Genomic DNA, 23,411 nt, shown 5'->3' with positions numbered 1-23,411 from the left:
ATAGCATCTTTCACATATAGAAATATTGTACATTTGGGTTTGAATCGATCTGCCACCCTAGATTGCTGCAGACACATCCCTGAATACATTATTTTTGAGTGTTTCCTTTTAATTTAAAGTAATGAAGGTACTTTGGTGGATCCCCAGTGGGAGGAAAGAACATTTCAGGCATGCACATCTCTTTGCAAAGAGGGCTTTCTTGACAGTGTGAGAGACATGTAGGAATGCAAGATATGTCGAAGAACTCAAATGAAATTAAAATCATGGATGAAGGCAGGGTTAAAGGACCATTATGGTAACATAAGGCCTTTATTTCCATTCATGGAGCTATTATGTAGATAGTGTTTTACTTGCTTTCATTTTCTGTCAATTCATAGAGACCCTTTTTCATGTACTAGCATATATCAAATTGACAAGGTATAACCAATAATATCTTGCACTTACTATCAGATTAAATTTGGGGAAAAAAGTGTGTCATTCTGAAAATATGGAGGCACTTGAGAAGAGGTGTAGTGATGTCTCTGAGACGACAAGGTAAATTAGGTCATCATGGAAGGGTGGATCAAAACAGAAAGGAGAACAAAAAGGTTGCGTGATAAAAGGCTGGGAAACAAGAATAAGTGTAAGCCCCAGAAAATGGACCAGGAGCTGGAAGGATATGGTTGATGCCTTGGACAAGGAGTTGAAGTAGATTCTTCATTTTCTCTCTGTGACTCAAAGCAATTATCCTAGCATGGCTTTCAGCCTCAACTGGAGTACCATGTGGCCTGATCCCACAGAAATCAAATTAACATATGTATCTGAAGTTCATGGCTGGCTCCTTAGAAAGGCAATAGTTGAAACTGGGATCTCATATCTCAATTTTGTGAAGGTGGCAGATTGAAAAATGTACTGAAATTTGTTGGCTGTGGATCAACACAAGAAATTATTGTAATATGCCTCTGTGTTTTTCCTCCTGTAAACTCTTTTAATTTGTGAAATGAATGACTATATCAGCTCAAAACATAATTGAACTGGCAACCATATAGAAGTTTTAAAGGCCTGTAATATTGCTAGAATTTTATATATGACCAATCAAAATTTTTAATGGTAATTGCTCTCATTGAGTAAGACAAGATTTTACAATTCACATTAATTACTAAACTTTAATTTATTTCCAAAAGTATACATTTCAGTTTATATCTCTGTGACTCTAGTCTTTAAACATAGGCTTGATGGTTTGTCAAATGTTTGCTTTCGGGGAAGTGTAATTTATAATTTTCATAATGGAATCATTGTCTTCTCTTATAGTTAACCACACAGATGGGCAGGTAGTTTCCTTTTAAAAATATATATACCTCAAAGTTAAGCAAAGACTATGAATCTACCCATGCTTTTGGTAGTTGTGTTGTGAAGCTCCAATCAAATGCAAAGTCTCTGTAAAAATATCTTCAAGGTTATGAATAACTCCATCTTGTATTTCAGTCTGCCATGGGTTTCTCTGAAAGAGGAATGTGGTGTTGGAAGCTACATGAAGATTCATGTCACAGTTTCCATGACAAGTTCACATCTTGAGGAGCAAAGTTAGAGTTTGCAAGATTCATAAGAGAAAAGCTGAAAGGAACCATGCAAGTTCTGCGTGTCAGTAAGTCCTGCTGTATGATCTCTAGTTTTCTGTCCCTCCCTCTTTTAGACAGATGACATCTCTGCCTTACTTCACCTGTTTTCATGTCTGAAGTAGGCTCTGTAGGATCTGTATAAACTGTAATTTCATGTCACTTGGAGTCACTTTGGTATTCCTAGCAGCTGTACTGCTCAAGTAACGTGGTCAGTTTTAAGTAAGATTTTTGAAACTGTTTCACTATTCACACATCACTCATCAAGACTCATTAAATGCTTTATAGGAAAAATTATGAATAGCTCAGATCCTGTTTAACCTCTTCCTCCCTTGATAACTCTTTTGATAAGCTCATAAGCAAAACTAAGGAAACATAGTCTTAATGAAACCTGCCATAAGACGGGTGTTTTCCCGGTTGGAAAATCATACTGGGAGATCGGTTATCAATGAGTTCAAAAGGAAATCTGGGCCGAGCAGGATCCTGTGCTGCCATCTGATCTCACTGATCGGTGTTAGCACTATCCTGAGTGCAAGAACCGATTGCGCTCATCACATCCACAAAGAATGTGAGCCTGGGAAAGCTGTGGGTACGCTGGAGGGTGCAACCGTAAATTGTATTGGAAAAATAATTGGAAAAAGTTTTGTTCATTGGGGAGAGCGGAAAAGGTAACTGCTGTATATACAGAGGAAAAGTCAATTACAGAAATGCAGAATGGAGAGCAAAATATTTGATTCTAAATGAAGTAATAGAGAAGTTATGATGTATTCAACATGTACTCAAGCCTTCAACAAAAGGGTGTATTGCTGAGACTTTTTTTTTAAAGACAGGCGTATGTGTCCTTCTAGCTTGGTCAGCATAAGCAAGCTTTGGGCATTACTTTCCAAAAAGGGCATGGAACAAAGGAGAGAATCATGATCAGAACAGTTGACAGGGAAATTTGATGGATGAGAGATGTGTACAGTGTACAAAGGGGAGCACAACAGTCTTCAAACATGTAAGAAGTTGCAGAGAGGAAAGAAATTAATGTTTAACACTTTTTCTCTGAATTGGTAAGAAAATAGAGACTTAAATTACTCCAAGAAAAAATTAGGTTAGCTCTTACAAAAGTCATAATAGAGAACAGATGAGATTGCATTGGGAAAATGTGTGCATTTACACTGCTGAAGAACTTTAAGAACTACTTAAATAAACAGCTGTAAAAAATATCATAGATACAGTTGATTTTTGACATCTTAAAATATTTTTCAGCTCTGCTTTTTATGATTTTCTCCAAGCAGATTCTGCTGCTTGGATGTTTGTTGGTGAAGCCAGCAATCAAAATAATAACGCAGAAGCAGAGCCCTGTAAACACAGAGGCTCTGGTACGGTTTCTAGTCATGTCATTTAGCCTCTAGTGGAAAGTGCCAAGATATGTGCTTTGGAAGACTCGTAGGACACATAGCTGCATGTCAGCCTATTTCAATTAGCGTGTTGAAATGGCGGATTACACATCTCTATAAAAATTAAATTGGTCTCATCCCTGAAATTATAACAAGCCTGAGGATCCAATGGAAAAATCAAATCTTGAGCACCTCGATTTCAGGGGCCACTGAAATGCATCGTACCACTGCTGCAGTGGCACTCTGCTGCCATTGCTTGTCCCCTCTCCCATGGTGTGGGGGTCACAGAGACAGGGACGCTGATGGAGAGCAGTCCCTAATGGAGGTCTCTCTGCCCAGAGTGTGTTGGCTGCTGAGATGTTGGTGAGCCCCAGGAGCCTCAGGTCTGTAGTTTTCTGAAGGTAGTCTTGCCGTCTTAAGTGCCTGTATTCAGACCACTTAAGTGTGGAGTTTAGATGGATTTTGGGTGTCTAATGATACAGCTGCCCCCTCTGCAATGTCTAGCTTGTGGTGCACTCTAACACACCCCCATTTACAATCATCATCTGTCCCAGCTAGGAGCTGAGGTGAGCCGATAGTTTGTAGTTTCCCTTGTGTGCTCAGCCACTTCTTTTTTTCACCTTCAAAGCCATCTGTGGCTCGTGCCACAAGCCAACACCTGTGCCTCCCCCAAACTCTTGGGAAATCTATCACATTACAGACTGAGACTGGAAAATTTCTCAGATTTCCTTATTTTCACTTCACACCCATTAGTGGGAGGTGTCAGTGTCTCTGAAGCTACTGGTCACCACTGTGGTCCCTTCTACCTGTGTGTACTGTGTGTGGGTAGAAGCCTCAGACAGAGGCAGAGGCCCAGCCAGTGTGTCTCCATTACAGAAGCAGCCAAGAGTTGGTCTTTCGTGCTGGCTCCTGTGCATGCTCTGCCTGTGCTGAAGCTGCAGTGGTGGGTGAGCAGGTCCTGGAGGTCTCTGAGAGCCACAGAACTACATGTGGATGTCCAAGGGAGGCTGATCTCTGACAGATATTCCCATCCCTTGTTAGGTGGTGAGTAATCCTGAGGGAAAAGCAAATGTGGACCTGAGATCAGGCAGGGTTCAGGCAGCTTCCCTGGGGATGGAGGTTTGCCCTGTGTGTGTGGATCCACACTCTGTACATGAATGCAGTGACATTTCTGCCTCTCCAATGTCCCCTGCAAAAGCTGTGTTCCAGGATGTCTCGCTCATTGGATGTGGGTGGATCTGGCACTGCATTTCTTGTGGACTGAGGCACAAAGTTCTTGGGAAATGATCTCAGGAGATGTTATTTCCGTAACTCTCATCCTCAGGGACTGGAGGAAGGGAGAGGGAGGGGAAGATTTGTGAGGCTGGCTATTATAAAAAGAAAAAAAACCCCAACCTACTGTCTTTTCTGATGCTGCATGCTTGAGCTCTAAAAGTACTGGATTCTAGATGTGTGCGAATGTCAGTGGCATTACTGTGTCACTGAATTTGTTGCCTCAGCTTTTAATTCAATCCATGGTGTGATAGACATTGAAGGATGTTGGGACAACTCCAATAACTTCTACCAGTCCTTAATCTACGTCTCTGCCCTGGCACGCTGGCTCGTCCCCTCCCCCCACCTGTCCTCCTCCCCATCTCTCACTGCCCTGTGGACGATGCCAGCCAGCACAGAAAATGCAAACAAAATGACTGCACTACATCAGGAAGGGCAGCCACCTCTTCCTGTCACACCATGAAGCTCTTCAGATGTGCTTTTAGGTGACTAGTGGGAATCACAGAAGCTGGGTGCACAGTTAGCTGCTCTCCACGTATACTCATGCTCCATTCCCATGGACAGCTGAGAAATAAAAAGTAGAAAGATACTCTAAGAGGTGCAAAGGCAGTATTGGCAGCATGCCTGAGGTTCTGGGGGTTTTTTGGACCACACTGCTGTTAGACTTCAGTTTTCAAGAGAGGAGAATTGGTAGGATGGCAACAGACTTAATTGCCCCCTGCCTGCTACTTTTTTTTTTTTGCTTTTTGCTTCTTTTGTAACAGAGGTGAACATTTGGCATGGCTGCTTCTGAAAGGAAAGTCTTGGAGGCCCATCTTCTGGCCTGCATCAAAATAATTTGTATTTTTTAAAATTTCCCAAGAAATGAAACTTCTGCATTATTTAAGATGACATCAATGTGCATGAAGCAATGTGAATTTTAAACCGAACTGTTTTGAATTTAAAATCTTCCTTTCAGACAAGGCCTGAATAAAATGCTTTGAAAGTTTTCTGCTCTGTTTGGTTTAAAAAGTGCAGCACTGCTGAAGCGCACTCGTTCTTCAAGGAGTTTTTTATTCTGAAAAAGCAACTTTTTCTACCTGAAAAGCACTGCCCAGCTCTAGTTAGAAGCCTAACAGCCCTGGTGTCTTGTGGGGGGAATTTCTGGGGTGCATAAATCACTTCGGTAGTTAGGAACACTTTACCCAGGACCAGATTTATCATATTTAATGTCTTAAATATTGGTCGAACAACGCATATTAAATCCTATGTACTATAATTTTTCCTGATCAATTCCATATTTATAGCATTAATCATTTCTCTGCAGTTAATTAAGAGAATTGATGCCTCTTAGGCTTCCTTAAGCTGATCCTTTAAATAAGTATATCAAAAAAGATCTCCATTACCCAAATCAGACACTGTCACAATAGCTGTACAGAGGCCAAAGAGACAGGAACACAGATTCAGAGAGCATCCACAGGGACCTGACAAACAAAAAAGTAATATTTCAAGCTTGTGTCTCAGAGGAATGGAGAAATAATAGCGATATAATCCAGGGAGTGTTTGTGGAGCCCTTATAGTTTAAAAACCTTTTGCCTCAGCCACACTAATACTCTGAAACAAGGATGCTGATTATATGACCAGTTGTTTAGCATGTGTTCCTAAACTGGTTTATAATTACCAAATTAATCTCTCTGAGGTATTAAAAGCCTATTTGCACAATCTTTGTAAAACTAAAAGGGACACGAAGCACTTTACCTGCGTTGATACAGAGCCCTGCAAATAGCAACTATTTGTTTTTGTAGCTGTTGTGGCTCTGGGAACAAGTAAATATAAACAGCAGGAAACACAAATACAGAGGCAGTGCAATTGGAGGCTGTCAGGAAGCAGTATGGTGGCTTCAGGAGCTGAATTCGGCTTGAAATAAGCTTTGTCTCAGTATGCGTAAGAGGCTTTGGCACTGTATCAGACCTCTGGGGAAGCCACTCAGCAGGGTGGGGATTACTATAGTTTGTGCTTCCCAATTCACAGCAAACTTGCTTCCCTGTCATACTCGTGTATTAACTCTCTCTGTCCCACCTCGGCGCTTTTTTTGTGGGGATTTGTTTGCTTTCTAGCGAACAGCCTGACATCTGCTAGTTGAGAGCAGAGGAGAAAAATCCCCAGCACACATGGCTGAGCGACTGCAGAGTGCTTCCTCTCTATGGCGAGTGAGAGAGGCACAAAGATGGCTAATTTTGCCAGGCTGGATAATTCTCCTCCACAATGGATATGCTGTAGTTGCTTTGACAATACCATCTAAAATGCAAATGAATTATGCCTGCATATAATAGCTGGCAGCGTTGTGTAGACCTGCTGCTGGTATAAACTTCCTCCTAGTGATTATTTTTTTCTCTCTCTGTGAACACATGGACTCCACTTTCTTTTGAGGTTTCACAAGGGTTAATTTTCTCTTAGCTGTGGGAATATTTTTTGTTAGGAGAAACTCCATGGTTATTCCTAACACATGACTATCAAAGAGTCAGATTAACTGAGGGGGAGGGGAAAGGCTCCTGAGTTTGCACTTCCTGTCTCTTAATAAAGCTGAGATTCCAGAAGTATTTAATATCATTGTGGTTTACATAGGAAATTGTCTGAACACTCTTAGTAAGTAACTGAATATATGGCTGCTATATTGAATACCATTTGTCCAAGATCATTTTTCTTTCAGTTATGTTAGATATCTGGAAAATGTTGTAAAAGCAGGATCTCGTTACGGTGCACAGCTAAATGAGCAACTATAAAATACAGTTTTAAAAATTTAAATATCTAAAATGTATTGAGAAATGTGAGGTGCACCAGTACTAAAGAAACAACAGCAATTGTTTTATATGCACTGCTAAGGCAATAAAATGTGGATTCCTTATGTAGGTCCAAATGTAGCAGCTGGATTTGGCTTTATGAACCATGAAAAATAGTTCCCATCTGGAAGTTGATGTTGAATAAAGATGCAACAGTAAGGCTGCATCTTACATGTAACATTTATATATTTCCAACTCAATACAGCACTAGTATTGGAGGGGATAGAGGGAGGGGGAGTGGGAATATACAAATCAGAAGCCTCTGGCCAACATTTTAATGTGTATTCTCTAATTTAGGAGCCTCAGGTTTTGGCTTCTTGTGTGGTGGTTATTTTTTTTTTTTTTTTCCAGAAGGATAACCGTATCAATCGTCAACACCATAGAGGGAAGAAAAGGCTTCTGAATATCTTACACAGTGCTCACTCACTACTTCAAAGACCATAGTCTTCACCTCTGTCAGATAAGTAAGAAAGTGATTATGTCACTATTTTGCAATATTAACCCCTCAAAGCATCCCTACACTCCCTTGCCCATCAAATTGACATTTAAAAGCTTAAAAGTGTATTCACAGATCCTGCAAATCAGGAAGTCTGTTTCAAAGTGGCTGCAAGCTGAAGTTGACCCTTCGCTCTGCACCTGCACACTGTCATGAGCAATGCTTGCTACATGCAAATCCCACGTTTTCATATCCAAATCCCTCAGTCATAAGGCACCCAGGAGATCCTACTTCCTCTCACACAAAAACATGAAGGTCCAGTTTAGAAAGCTTTTTTTTTTTAAAAAAAATATCTGACCCTAGACAAAACACTATTAATTCTGAAAGGATTTTGTTAAATTCATGGTGCCTCAAGGATTTTTAAAATTCAAATTATATACAGGTATAGTCCATGCTAAAGCCTTACACTGTAAATAAGGTTGTAAATTCTTATTAGTAACATAAGGCAACAAAAAGCCAATAAAGGAACGAAGATTGAACATTTTATTGGCTCTTTTTTCTTCCTTGAGCAAGAATTATTTCTAATGCAAGACGAAGTGTTAGAAGATGTGATGATCCCCTTTGGCTTTTGCGTAGAAGCTGCTGTGAGTTTTCTTTAACTGTGAGACTTTCATGGTGGCCCCAGTGCTGCAGTACATCTGGTTGAAAAGATTTCCTGTACTTTCCTAAAAGGGTACTGTTATTGTTCCTGTTGCCCTGGTCATTTCCATAAGCCTTTAAAATGAACCCAGGTCCCACACCAGTGTTGCAAGGAAAACATTTTAAAGGTAAGGGGAAGCTTTAAAATCAAAGTGGAATGCTGTAGGTATTCGTAGTCACCAGACCACGGGAATCTTGAAGCACACTTAATCCATATTTACCATGCATTTGAAATAACAACACACCCTGATGCTTGCAAAATGTATTCCTTTAACATAGGAAATAAGAACCACACATGTTTAATATATCACCATGTGCAACACTCACTTGGTACATGTGGCCCACTGATGTGATCATAGGCTTTCCTCAATTTAGCTCTTCAAATCAGACAGCAGTATAACCCTTTCACCTCTTGATATTCTGAGATCCCCACACCTACACTGCACTCTCCTGTTTATTCGGATAAGTCCTGTGCTATGTGATGCTCTGGAGGTTTGTCCCAGGAAGGTGTGTGGTTGTGTTTGTCTGTGTGTGCACAAGGGAGGGCATAATCCATTTGAGAGAAGTTGTACCACAGCCTAAAAATCTGCCACAGCCCTTTTTGGAAAAGTTTCTGAAGCTGACCTGAACATGTTTGATTTTAGCATTCTATTTTCTGTGCAGGGATCTTGGAATTTCAGGCAGATACTCCTCAAGCCAGGCCCCAGATGGCTCATCTGAATTTGTGAGTGAGAGCAGGGAAAGAGTTCTCCCTCGCTCCTCAGAAAATGAGGAAAAGCCAATTTGTTTGCTGCACCTTGGTTAAAAGCATCCTTAATGGTAGGATCTGATAATAGCATCATGAACTGTTTCAAAAGGCATTCACACCTCCAAGAGTAATGTCTCAACAGTGGCCAGGCTCCTGAAGGTGTGGGTGTTGTAGGCTGCATGTGCCAAACTGAAGCAGGAGCACCCAAAGCAGGAGCACCCGTGACCTGTGTCCCAGGGTGGGTGCATGGGGCTGGGACAGGTGGGCACAGACAGAAGGCAGCTTTGCAGCAGATTAGGGGCTGTCAAAAGGGCCAGGAAGGTCAGGAGGAGTCGATGAGGTTTGAGGAGGGGGCAGAGACTCTCCCCCACCTAGCCTGGGCCACCTACCTTCAGCCAATCGATTTCCTGACCTGACCAATGTCCTCCTCCACTACCCCCTCTATCGTGGGTTGTCCTCGCTCTATGTTGCAGCCCCTGCACACGCCCTTGCGCACCCTGGTTTGGGAGGATGAACGCAAGCAGGTTGTGAGGGGGTGTCATTCCTGCTCCTTCTGCCTCTTGGGCAGTGGGCTACCAGTCCTTGATCCCCCTTGGTCTGGCAGCAAGAGGAAGAGCAAACGGTTGCATCTCTAGGAGTGGGCTTTTCAGGGTTCAGGAGCCAGGTATTTTCTCCCCTGGCCTAAGCAGAGCAGGTGATCTGACATTACCTACATTGCTTGTGCTTTGAGTCTGCTCTGGACTCAGTGCAAAGATGATAAACATTCATTAACTCCCCTGTGTAGCCTCCATGAAAAAAAAAAACCCAAACACCTGGAGTAAGACTGTAACACTGGCTATGGCATAAGGAGAAGTGACTGCCTCTCTCCGCTGTATATTTACATATATTGTTCAAGTTAGTTTTGTGATTAAAATGACATTAAAAAAGTTAAATATCTAGGCTTCAAAGTCCCAGCTTTCTTTTTATCCTCAAACTTGCAAGGAACAGAAAGATTTTTGTTCAGAGGATATTTCTACTCCCAGTTGCAGAATCTCCAGCCTTTGCATTGTTTAATTCACGTGCATGCAAATGTAGGGATTGTGCAAAGTGATCGGCAGGTGATGCTCAGGAACTTGTTCCCACTGCTGAGCAGCTAGGTTTCTCAGTGGTTGGCAATCCCTTCCACGCCTGCTGAATCTAAGCCAGGATTCAGGGCAGACCTGCCTGGTGCTATTAGAAAGCCGAGGTTGTGTGCAGTCAGCCTGGGAGCTGGAGAGCAGCGAGTTACAGTCCTGCCTGTGTCCAGTGGCTTTAATAAAGAATCCCATTTATATTCATTACTGCAACCAAGTCCTATCTCTAATCTATCGCAAGGGACACTACAGATACATTATTTCTTTGTAGTCTCAAAATGCTCAGATGGTTTTTAACCGTATTAAATCTAAACCCCTTAAATGTGCTTCTGAAGCAAAACTTTTAGCAATAAGCCTCCCCAAAACTGCAAGATTTACAAAGCAGATTTATGGCTATGCAGTGAGTTAAGTCACATTTCTCGCAGCATATCATTTGCCAAAATTAGAGGAAATTCTCTACTTCAACTGAACAGGGAGCGTTAGGAACATCTACTGTGCTGGTAGATCAAGACATTAGTGCTCTAAGAAGCAAGACAGCAAAGTGTTAATCTACCTAGATGATTTTCTAATGGTCCACTGCATTTCAGGAAACAATATAAGTTTGTTTGAATTACAGAATTCTTTGAAGTCCTCAGGTTTTCAGATCTACTTATGGGAATAAAATTAGTCATAACTTCCCAGAGACAGTACCTTCATTTTCTAATAGAACAAAAAACCCGGTTCTTTTAAAAGGTCAAACCACAATCACCTGTACTCTGGCCCCATGCAACTATGTAGTTGTTTTCAAGTCTGCAGGTATCATCTCGGTATTTACAAGTGAGGATCAGCCTGAATGTTTCAGACATACTGTGGTACATGGTACAGTGCACATGGCAGTTTACTTCACATGAAATAAGGCACATAGGTGCAGGAGGTATCAATGAATCTAAAAGTAAAAGACATCAGATACTCCTAGTCAGATTAGGTTTTTTGGGTTGTTTGTTCGTTTTTGTCAGAAGATGATGTAAATAATCATTAGGTGAAAAAGAAGACTCAATGTGACTAAAATGATATGCTACCAGGTTTTTGCTAAATTGTGTAATAACTAAGCAAACTTTTCGGTTACAGAAAGGGGAAATACTGCCTAGACCGGACTTTGATTTCAGCATTTGGTAAAAAGTAAGATAATGCAGATGTTTGTTCATTTTTCATCTACATTTTGGGGCCACATGCTTTCAGTCAAGTTTTGGAGACTTATTTTCTGAGGTAAGTGTATTTTTTTACTGTTATTTTAGATAGGGCCAGCTGGAAACTAAGGAAGAGGGGAACTGCCTAAAAGCACCTCTGCACTTATACTACATTTTACAGTATCAGTACAACCAAAATTCTATGAGACAGTATAGAATTAGAAGACAATCAATGGAGAGGGAAAAAAAAAAGGCTTTAGAAATACCAGTGTTAGCATCTCAGAGGCAGAGATTCCTCTATTTTGTTCTAGGTAAAAAAAATTCTAAAGTGAAGCCACTCCGAGCACCTGGGCCTGGGGTAGCACATGTATATTCTGGCAATTTGGCTGAATACACTAGCTGAAAAATGAGCAAATCTACACTGTGAAATCCTGTAGCCAGACACAACAGGAAAGTGAAATTGTCTGTCTCTAGGCAGACTGGTTCAAATTATAGTTGAGGGATACAATTTCCCTAGACAGAGAAAGCAAAAGTTGGATGAGTGTTTTTTCCATCTGCCTGTTTTTGACAGTAGTGTTCAAAGTGACCAGGAAACACTTCAAAAAAATGTACAAGTGTGCCTCTTCAGGCATTTTTAAAGTACATACTCCTGAATGGGTACATACTGCTTTTGTCTCGTGGAACAAATCACCTAACAATGCAATGCTATGGACATCAAAGTTTTTTGTATCATCAGTGATATCCTGGACACACCAGTGACTGGCAATTCCAGGGAGAAGGGATTTCCATGAGTCACAGTGATTTATAATATAAATCCATTTAAAGTAGATCATGTTTTTAACTTTTATACTAAACAGAATTTTATTAAATACAGTATGAACCAATGTTCAAATGGATTTATAACATACATTTATGTAAATATGAAGTGTTTACAAAAAATCATTTGCAGAAATTTCGATATTAGGTCTGTATCACTTTGAGGCCCTTTTATGTATTTTTAAAGCACTAGGTGTTGGAGTATCCACTCTCTAAATCATATTCTGGCCTATAAGCTTTTAACTTGGAAACAGATCCATCTGCAATGAGGTCTGTATTACTTGAGAGAGAATCTTGTTCTAAATATGTATTGCCTTCAAAGCAATAGATATGATCCTTGAAGTCTGGGTTTGTTGATACCTCGTCAAGCACTTTGAAGAAGGAAGTATCATGGTGCATTTGCAAACTTGGCACTTGGCAGAAAAGGGATTGTGAAGACACAAAGTAATGGAGTATCAGGTTCTTGGTCTGGTTCCAGGTGATATCCCAAATGTGTGTGGGGTAAAACTGCTTTATTAGACTTGCATAGTGATTAATCAGAAGAAAAGCGGGGACAATGATTCATGTGTGACTTGCACAAAATTCATGGCCATATCCAGCTGCCTTCAAGCTGAACTGACCTCTGGAGGAAAAGGCAGGGTGTATGCCTCCCCTTCTTGTCCCCAGAGACAGCTTTAGGCTGGTCCTGGCTTCCCTGCTGCCAGGATTTGTGGCCTCTAGGAGTGACTGGTGGCACCTTTGGCCAGAAACCCTGAACGAGCCGGCCCCACTGCAAGGATTCCCTGCTGCAGGAGCCCTGCAGACACCAATCCCTGTCTTGTTTCCTATGTGGAAACTTAGGAAAGGATTGAAATATTTCCAAGGGAATTCTGACAGATATTCATGTATCTACATTTTCTGCTCACTCAAGGGGAGCAGTAGTAACCAACGTACTAAAAGTCTTCAAATGCTGACAAATACAATTTAGCTTTGAAGGCTGCCAGCAATTCTGTGGTAGTAAATCCCATTTGCAATCAAAGGGTGAGTCATTAGCCTTGACATTTGAGAAATGGAGATTACTATGAATTTATGAAAAAGGCTCCCTAAAATGTTTCCTTAGCAACTGTCGCTGAGGAGCCTGGGGCATCTCTCAGGTCCCCAGGCTCAGAAAAGCTGGCAGTGGTGGAGCAGAAGGTGTCCTATCCTCTTGCTGTATGTAGTGCTGAGGGTTTGCTACCTCTTTCTACTCAAGTTTTGCCTAAGCAAGGAAAAATGGTGTTTTCTTCAATTCAGTTATCTTTACTGAGCTGGCTCACTACAGTTGTAACAATTCCAATAGGCACAGGTTATTACACAGCACCATAGGAGGTGCAGCCGTAGCTTACACAAGACTGTGGGCAGTTTGGTCAGTTCCAAACATGAACCAAACAGAAGTCATACAGCAGCTTGTGCCATCATGTCAAGTATAAAATTTTGCTGTAAAGAGTTTTTGTTAAAAAAAAAAAAAATAGAGAATTCTACTAATTTTCCATTTCTCTTCTGTTTTTGAAATGCTCTTAAGTCCTCTACTCAACCTTTTCCTCACAGGCATGAGGGTTAAACATTTGCTTTTGTGTTAAGAAAACGGAATGATGAAGATGTTCCACTTTTAGGGAAACTGTAGAATACTGCTTGATCTGCGGCAACATTGCATACATAGTAACTCAGACCGTTAAATTAAGCTCAACATGGTTAGCTCTGTCAATTTGAAGAAAAACAGTTTTCTCTTAGTTTAAATAGGGTCCTTGTCTGATGGCCACATCAGTAAAGAAAGGTGGGAGACCTCAAGATGAATGTGTGGGAAGGGGGAAAGGGAAAAAGGCACAAGAAGATGCCTGGAAAGAGCAAAAGAGGTGATGTCTGCAGGCAAGAGACACTGGGGGTAACACAGAAGTGGGAATCTCTTGAGTGTACTGTAATGACTTCTGTGTCTTGCCTCAGTCAGGCAGGCTGTAAAACCAGGGATAAATACTAGGAGAAGCTGGACAATCGCAAAGCCATGAAGGCATACACTCATCTCACAACATCGCCGTAGACCAGAGCAGAAGGTTTCTTCCAGACCTGGGGAAAAGTTCTTGGTGAAGAAATGTGCAGCCTAGCACATACTGTATGGTTTCTTTTTGTTGTAACAAACTCATTCCTTTATTAAATGAGATTCTTCTTCCATGCTTCCAGCAGTCAACATTCCATTTACATGATTTTCTATGGTGGTAACATGTATATGTGATTTTTTTTTCTTCTAGATTTTCTGAATTGACTCCAAATCTAAGTAAGACCATTAAAGCACCTAGCAGCTGCTAAGGGAAATATATTACTACTGGTGTAACCACAGTACAAATATGGACACAAATCATATACACAATTCTTAGCAATTCTACAAAACTGCAGAATATTTGCAGGGGAGTAGTTCCATTTCTTGACATTTTTACAAAAAAATGAAGGTATTAATTTTTCAAATGAAGCCCTTCTCTCCTTTCTTCTCTATGAAATGAGACACTCCCCATCTTTCTATTGCTCCTACGCTGCATATCCACTGAGAATGGCCTGTCATTCTGCAAACTCTTATGTATTTTACAGAGTCAACATTGCTATTCATCTCATGCAACTGCAGCCAATCTTGGCTGCCGGGTGAAACATGATGTTGAAACCGAGAAGCAGTCTCAAAGAAATACAACCGCTTAAATCATGGATGGCTTCGTGGATCAAAAATGCCATTTTGAATTACACCTGGAAATGAAGTGGCGAGCAGCGGAGTCTCCGGAATGTGGGTGCAACCACGGAAAGGAGAAGTGGTGCCTGGGCAGCCAGTCCCACTCTTGCCTGCCGGGTATTTTGCAGGTCTGCTCTGAGCACATCAGTTATGATTGTGAGCAGCTGCAAGCTCAGCCCAGTGCAATGCTTCCAATATGTTCCAGATGATGAATATGATGCAGACTTACTGGAAGAAAAATATATTTCTGGGGAGAAAAACAATTACTTCTCAAAGCAAGACAATGAAGCTGAACTGATGCTATGTGGGCATAAAATAGAACAGAACTTTTGGGCAATGACTTTAACTTCTAATAAATCACCCACCTGGAGATCCTTTTGCAGAGTGAGTTTGGATGTATCAGACCCAAAATATTTTCAGAGTTACATAAAGCTGAAAAAATTATGAATTTCACCCTTGATTTCTCCCCAAAGGGACAGATACTTTGTTCTGTCATAGGCTCTGAATTTCATGATTAATAGAAAGGTGCATTTGCCACTCCAAACAAAACATGAGCTCTTTCACACAAGTTGTGCAAAAAAGCTTAGAATCACCACTTGATACAGTGGGTTTCATTGGCCACATCTTCAGAGGAGACTTGAAGGAAATTTGCAAAAACATGTCAAAAGTTAAGTGGTGAAAATCAGCTTAAATGCCTAATTTTGATTTTGTTTGTGCTCTTTGTTTCATTATGGGGAGAGGGAAGAAGCTGTCTTTTTCTCCCTGTCTTTTCATTTTGTTGGGGAGAAAATGGATGTCCGTGAAAAGAAGAGACCTCTGGCAGGACTGGGAAGAGGTTGTTTATTCTGTTTTGTTTTCTTTAGAAAGGGGCAACTCTTCTAAAACTGGTGATGATCCAGTTAAAGGGGAACTTGGGGGGAAAGAGAAAAGAAAACTAATAATCAGCCTCTAAATGACAAGTTTCCTCTTGAACAAAAGAGCAACAGGAGGCACTGCAGGCAGGGGGTCAGTGCCCAGGGGTAACTTGCCAAACAATGGCTGAAGAATGTGTGTAGCTCTTGCCTCTCCAGAAGCTACTGCCCTAGTGGTTCATTGAGCAGCTGGAAGGATCAAACCTGACCCAACACTGGGCAATGTGTGATGCCAGTCTTCTGGAGTCCTCCAAAGAGGAGGCAATGATTGACTGTGGGTAACACAAGCAAGAAGAGAAAGACTGCTGGAGAATCGGGCCCCGATTCTGAATGATGGGTATGAATGAATAGCTCCAGCTGATTTGTCAGAGCACCTGTCAGCAAAGGGGCTAAAGGTGGGGCTTAAAGTAACTTTAATTAGAGATGGAGACTGCTTGATAATGTCTTCACTTCTCTTGCATTGGGTTAACCATCTGTTGGGAAATGCCACCCCTGCCAGATAAACCGAAGTGAAATGATTTTAAACTGCTACAAGTGTTCACACAGAAGTTCATTCTGGTTTAGACTAAATTCATTTTAATTTAAATTTGTGTAACTTCTGTGTAGACAAGGCCTATGGCTTGCCATTTTGCGGCAATGGTGAATTTATAGCACATGTGCTCCAAATGGACTATCATGCAAATTCCCTTGGCATTTACTCCAAGTCCAGTTCCAGCTGTCGGTGGAGATGGAGGAGCAGAATGGACTGCTCACATGGCCTCCCATGTAATGCAGATTGGATCTATTGTCAGTCAGATGGACTGGTGGTGTGGGAGCAGCGTGAAGCCAGTTCTTTCACTACATGGTGTGTAAAGCAATGAGGCAGACAAAAGCTGGATTTAAATTAGGGAATATTTCTGCCAAATTTCATTCTGTGAAGCAGAGAAATAAAACATTTAATGCATCTGGCAATGTTTATTCTGTGCACAGTGTTCTAGTTGATCATAAAAGAAAAGCTACGTGTGAACATTATCTGGAAACTTCACCATGTACGGAGGAGATGAGCGAGCATGATTCTGCAACAGTCTGAGAAAGTATTTGACTGAGACAGCTGATGCAGTTTGGCAAGAAAACAAGATGACAAGAGAAAAAGAAAAAAAAAAGGTTATTTTCCATTCGGTAGGAATTACCAGTTACAATCATAGGAAATTCTTATCTGCCACAAAGGCTCCATTTTGAAAATCCTCGTTGTCCTCAACGTCTTGTTCAATGGCCAGCAGCTTCCCACTTTGACTTTGCTGTGTATTCAAAGGGAAGCAAGATCTGAATGGTTGGAAAATGCACATACTGCTCATGCATTAACTGCATGTGCACGAAAATAAAAGAATTTCTTGCCTGTGCACAGTGGGTACCTATGCCAATAAGCGGGCAATAACTCCCATTACAGGCATATTACTCCTTTGAAGATTTGGCCCTGAATTCTGCTGGTGAAGTTCAACTTGTATTTTCTATGACATTGCCACTTTATTGACTCAGAAGTTTGTGCTCTAATCATCCATTACCTTGACATAAATAGAAGACAATGTTAAAAATAATCCAGAGTAATAATCCTGGACCATTTTTAATTAGAAATGTTTGGAACAGTGAGTGTAAATGAATGTGAATGAAAACATAGTTGTGCAATCCAAGTAAGAATGTCAGGAACATCAAGTAAAAACTTTGTAACTAGATTTAGAAAAATAAAAAATGCTTTCCTTTTCACATAATAAATGTAGTGTGGGTAGTGAAAAATAACATTTTAAAAATGTTGTAACATGTTTCTACTGGTTCAAAAAGCATTTGTTTCTTGAAATTAAATGGAATCCAATCCTTTCGGAGACTAGTCTGGTACAAGCTAATGCATTAATGACTACTCTATTGATATTGTAATTTTTCTAGTATACATAGAAATTCTCATATTACAAGTTGCTGCAGCCCTTGATATTTCACAAATTCGGGATCATTAAGAATGTTTTCCATGTCAGAGCTATACTAATTGTGCCTATGTTGATGACATCCACCATTCTACTTAAATTGAAAATCACTGCTTACTAAAGAAGTTGGACTCCGAGCTTAAGTCCTTGGTGACTGATTTGATTAGTCCATTTGAGTGAGAATAGGGCAACACAGGGGCTATGTTAATGGAACTTAAACAATAGGCCATCACTAATCAGAGACCTCAAGGTTGAAGTGAGGTTAATTGTTATGCGGGTGGTATTTGAAAAGAAGTGTTGACTGGTGTAATGCACTATGGGACTGTAGTATTTGAACATGCAGCCCTAAGGCCAGAGGTTTTGTTTAGTTTCCCAATGAAATGTAGAGCTACATTATGTACATCTCTAAACAACAGCCTATATGCTACTGCCTTTTGATACATCACAAGAGCAACTACTAATTGATAACAGAAATGAGCCCCCAGGCACGACATTCAGATCCAAATCTGGTACTGGATTTAAATCCCTTTCTAGAGTTGGTGAGGTGGGAATTGATTGAGTTTTGATTAGGCCCTTCATGAAATGCACATACGAGATTCAAATGATGACCAAAAGTTTAGGAAATTCCAAATTCAGAGTTTCAGCTTAGTCCAAGAGTGCACATTTGGTGGAAACATACGATATGACAGCCACAATGCCTTAATGCAAAAATATTTTGGCATAATTATGGAGAATTGTTACAGATATCACTGTGCAGACATGGATTTATCTTTCAACATGAGTGCCATAAGTTTTAGTTAGATTTCTGTGGAAATGCAGCTTGTACGAAATATTAGTCTTTCTGTCCATCCAGAAACTGTGAACCTGTAGGGAGAAGTCTCAAATTTCTATATACTTTGTGAAAATAGTCTCACAGAGGTCAGAGATTCTTAGTGATCCAACTGAAAGGGAGGCTGCAGATTCAGCAGACATCACATTTAATACATTAGGCTGCAATCCAGTGTGATAGAAATAGATCTTGTAAACTTAGGCTTAGGCTCCTCACAATTCCATTTCATGTGGTTCACAGGATTTATTTTTAATGAGAGTTTGGACCTCTGGGTTGAATGTCTCCACTGCACACGTGATGTAAAACATTCTGAAAGGAATGCATTAGCTGTGCACTGCCAGACTGGCTGATGGTGCAGCCTGCATTCTGGTTGTGACTCAAGTACTGCTTTGGTGCTGGAGGTGCTTGGTGCTTTAGGCTTAGTTTCCTCCGAAGGAATCTGGATTGCAGCCACAGACTAGTGGATGGACTTCCTCTGGCATGAAAGCTTTCAAGGAAATGAATGAGAAGAGGAAGAAAAACAACACAATTGGGGGTGTGAGAGAGGGGAAACCACTCCAGAGTCACTGAGGAATAAATGTGACTATTGTTTCATCCAAAATGTGGGAAAAGAATAACAAAGACAAGGGGACAAGAGGTGGTATAGGTGGGAACAGGGGACTTTCTGACCCTTTCATTCTTTTCATATCAGTTAGCCATTTTTTCCAGAATTTGTTGCACAAATCCAGTCAGGAGGCCAAATTTTCCATTTCTGTGCATGCATAGTGACACGGGAGGAGAAACAGGGAGAACATGCTGGCACACATGAAAATCTAGTGTGAGCATGGGAAACATAAGGACATTTTAACACAATCACATATGGAATTTACAAGGTCCTAAGTCATGAATAAGCACCTTATTCACAGGAAGCCAGTATTTTGATGTATTCCCTTAGCAGAAACAAACTGATGGGCAAGAAATGGTTAGAAACATAAAACACACTCCAGTTATCATTTGCAGTCAGTACCTTACCCTAAAAAGAATCTTTTATCTGTATTCATTTCTTCTATCAAAATAATCAGTCTTCCCAAGAATACCCAGCATTAACAAACTCTTTCCAACGCGGTCAGGAGTGTTACTGGGTGCTGCAGATAGAGCATCTGTGGGCCTCACAAAATCCAGCAATTAGAAGTATTTTAGCATAGTATCCCACATACCAAATGACTACTTAAATGAAAGTTTAATTGAAGACCCTTGGGAAGGATGGAGGAAGGGTCAAACTGTTAGACATATGTGCTTTGTTCTTTGTAACAAAAGCCTTCAAATGTAAGTAAGTGAACTCTGAAAAATAAAATGAAATAGCGTTTTGATGTTTTGGATGTCTACAATATGAGAGTAGGGACACACAACAGGAAGCAAAGAGCAAGTTAAAAAAAGCAGTTTGTTATCTATTGCACCACATCTATTTCCTTTAAAAATCCCAGCAGTGTGCAAACTACCTGCTTATATTATACTCTGGGCAAAATCAAGGCTCAGGGTTAAGCTGGTGGGGATCTGTTTGCTTGCCTGTTTATTACTGCAGCTGTTGAAATGTTTCCAAAAATTCACTTGTTTTGGGTAGTGTGTGTAAGCTCCACACTTCCACCAGAACAGAATGTGCTCAGACCTATAGAGACAGAGAAATAGGGCCCTGTCCTCAAAGAGCTGAATGTTCACAAAAGGGACCATCAGCCAACAGGTGGTTGCAGACAGCGTTTTTCTCACTAAGCATCTAGTCCAGACAAGTGTGTGCTGCTAAAGAATTGTCCCACTGAAGTCAAATGAGTGGATTCTCAAGTTCAAATGAGCTTGAAAATTGTAAGAGAGATTTCTCACTATGTGGAGAGACTTTTTTTCTAAAAAAAAAACCATACAGAGCAGAACTGAATCTCCTGCCTACTGATGACACAAAATCCTTCCCCCCTCCATAAGATGGGTGCTAAGAGAAATGGGGAAGAAATGCATGTGACAGAACAGGTGGCTTGTTCTCATTTGCATTAAATATTTCAGGTCCACCTTTTGCTCTGAAAACAACCTTTCCTTTCCATTCACACAGCCTCAGGATGAGTCTGTTTTCCTTCTCTCTGTTATGTTAATTGATAGCTGTAGATTATTATTCTAAACATTGTTAGTCCATTGGAGTTTTCTCCACACCTTCTCACTCTGCCACAGGTCACTGAGCTGATTTACAAGTCATGAGGGGATTCAGGAGGCCTGAAATGAGCTTGGTTATCCAATCAAGTGCTACTAATTGAACAACTATGGAGATGCCAGCTACATATGTCTGGAAAGTATTCCGAATTCCAGCCCTCTATTTACACAATTCCACTCCTTTGGCTTTAAAGACTTATAAAAACAAGTGTTACTCATGGCAACTAATGAACTTTTCCTGGAACTCAAAACTTTCTCAACTTTATAACATACAAGAGCCCTAATACCATAGCCTAAATTCAGAAACCTCCCCGTAAATAAGAAATTCCTATGGCTACCCTCTGTAGGGCTCCATTATTTTGAGTGCAAGATTTGTGTTCTGTGTTTCTGTCACAGCACTTTCACTGTTGTTCCCCTGCAATGAGTGAGGTACAAGTACCACCGATGTGCACCATGGCTGCTTTCACTAAAGCCCATATCATTTCAGCCTTTAATCTCACTCAGCTTTCAGAGCTGTGGATATCCATTTCTTTGCCAGGAAAGGCCCTTGGAGCTATCAGTTCACTGTCTAGATCCATCTCATCACACTGTGTACTCCAACCTCAGCCAAAAATCCCACAGCATTCTGTGGGAGATCTGATAGTGCTGAAAAACTACATGGCTTGGCCCATGTGCTCATGCTGGGAAGGGTGACAAGAGAAGCATTACGTTTAACATCCTTACAAGAAAGAGGAATGCCATAGCGTATATGACCCATGCCAAAAGTTATAATCTCCTTTCTACCTTATTTTCTTCTGCAGAATCTTCAAAACATACTAATTTAAATGTTACAGGCATCAGAAGTTTATTTAGGGATTCACTTAATTTGGGGATAATAGAAACTTTTAGTAGTGTTACATCTTTAAAAAAATAACAGTAGCTTAAGAAAAATTCTTCTGATTCATGGTAGAGCTCTTGATTTCCTCAGCACACTACTCACCAGAGCTTTGATTCATTGTCCAATTCCAGTAAAAGCTTTCAGATGTTTTAACTAATTAAATATAAAAAATATTTTTCTGATTCATATACATTTTGTGAGGCTGGTTTCAGCTAAGTCATCTTATTTTTATACCACAATCAGTACAAGTCCAACAATGAAATAATTTTTAGCTGCTGAACTCTATTTTCTGTTACTTTCTCCTCTCTGATCTGCCTGTGTTTCCAGGTAGCACAAAAACCCTCACACTATACTAAGCAAGCTAAGTTTAAAAATCCCACCCCCCCCCACCCCCAAACTACAAAGTACACTCAAGTACACTCTCTGTGATGATTTAGGGTTTTCAAATCAGCCTTCAAAGACACGGTTGATATTCCCAAATTGCAATCTGTAATTTAAACAAACCTTTCCCTGAGGTGAAGTAAACTCACACTGGACAGCAGACATTGCTAAACACGCCAGCTTGCCTGCTATATGGCCAAAGTGTTTATTCTACAGAAGCTTGGACGACAGCCACCACATCAATGCCACAGCCTCTCAGCACATGCGAAGAAAATACATGTGATACATAGCAAATTAGGTGTCCTGCTCTAGAAGGAGTGGAATGGGATTGATTTGCCACTTTTAGCAATGCTCTTTTACTGTCAGCTTGGCTTTGAGAAAAGCATTAAAGATTCTTGTCACAGATGTTTCTTTCATAAACTGTTGTGGGAGAATGACATTCTGCAAAAATGGTTTACTACTCTGCTTTCTTCTCCTGGGAAAACAAAGTGCGCTAGTCAGCCTAGCCAAATGGGCTCAAGGAACGCTCTTCAGTTATACCACAATAGCATTAAGGATCATGACATTTACAGAGCTGATCTTAGAAGCTCTCTTGGCAAATGTACAGTGTAGAGGTATTTATCCAAAGTGTGTGCCATTGATTTTTTTTTTTGTTTTGCCTTAGTTCAGTGGGGTAAAACTGGCCGGTTGGGCGTTCAAAACAGGGAAGATAAAAAGGACTGAGCTTACACACCATGTATTAAGTGAATGGTTCACACTGCATTTGAGTAATTAATCACCTTTAAACAAAACCAAAAAAAAAAGAGGAAAAGAAAAAAGAGGGAAATCTACTACAGTAGTTCACATAGGAAGCCTCATTTAATTTTACTCTAAGTTACTGAATTGCATAAAATGTAGCCTTGAGATGAAATCACTTTTTAGATCACAGAATAAGTCTTTGATCAAGGAGCATATTTTTAATTGCTTACATCTAGCTAAGAGAGATGGGGGAAGGGAAAGACAATGAATCTATTATTTTTAGGTCATATACTTTACTTGAAAACATTTTGAAGATGCAAATTTTCTTACTAAAAGTCGAGAGGTTTTGTATGTGCATTTGCTCTGCATAAAAAAGAGTTACTATAGCAACAACAACATCATATAGAATCTATGACTCGTAAAGCACATTCTGGAGAGAACAAGTTATCCACATGTCACATTAATTTTCATACTTTATATAATGTTAAATAAGCAAAAAAATCCTATAATGTCCAGATTTTACTTATTTTGCAATGTTTATTTTAAACCAATATTTTTTCCCTACCCAGCCCTATATTTGCATAGTAGTTTTAAATCTGAGTAAGATTTTTGCATTTGAAATGCACCTTATTGTTCTCCACACGGCTTTCTGACTTACTGAACTAATTCCTGCTAGAATAAAACACCGCTATGGAAACATGAAAGAAATTCTAAGTTTACTGTATTATCAGCAGGATAAGGACTTTGCAGAAAGGACTCTCTCTTTGTGTTTGAACAGCTC

At 40.4% G+C, this 23,411-nt stretch overlaps 1 long non-coding RNA gene across 2 annotated transcripts in view; it reads left to right on the top strand.

Annotated features, from left to right (window-relative positions):
• Positions 1-17,542, top strand: part of LOC110361147 (uncharacterized) — a 66,264-nt gene extending 48,722 nt beyond the window's left edge. The window contains exons 3-6 of one of the 2 annotated variants that reach the window (XR_002417541.2): positions 1,465-1,624; positions 7,420-7,532; positions 11,171-11,308; positions 14,641-17,542. This is a non-coding gene — a long non-coding RNA (uncharacterized LOC110361147). Of the gene's footprint in view, positions 1-1,464; positions 1,625-7,419; positions 7,533-11,170; positions 11,309-14,306 lie in introns of both variants that reach the window. The other variant, XR_010474690.1, reaches the window with a different exon arrangement.
• Positions 17,543-23,411: the final 5,869 nt, after the last annotated feature.

Source organism: Columba livia, chromosome 9 (genome assembly GCF_036013475.1).
Source record: "Columba livia isolate bColLiv1 breed racing homer chromosome 9, bColLiv1.pat.W.v2, whole genome shotgun sequence".
Lineage (NCBI taxonomy): Eukaryota > Metazoa > Chordata > Aves > Columbiformes > Columbidae > Columba > Columba livia.
The sequence above is the reverse complement of the archived record's forward strand: the minus strand, read 5'-3'. Positions and strand labels throughout refer to the sequence as shown.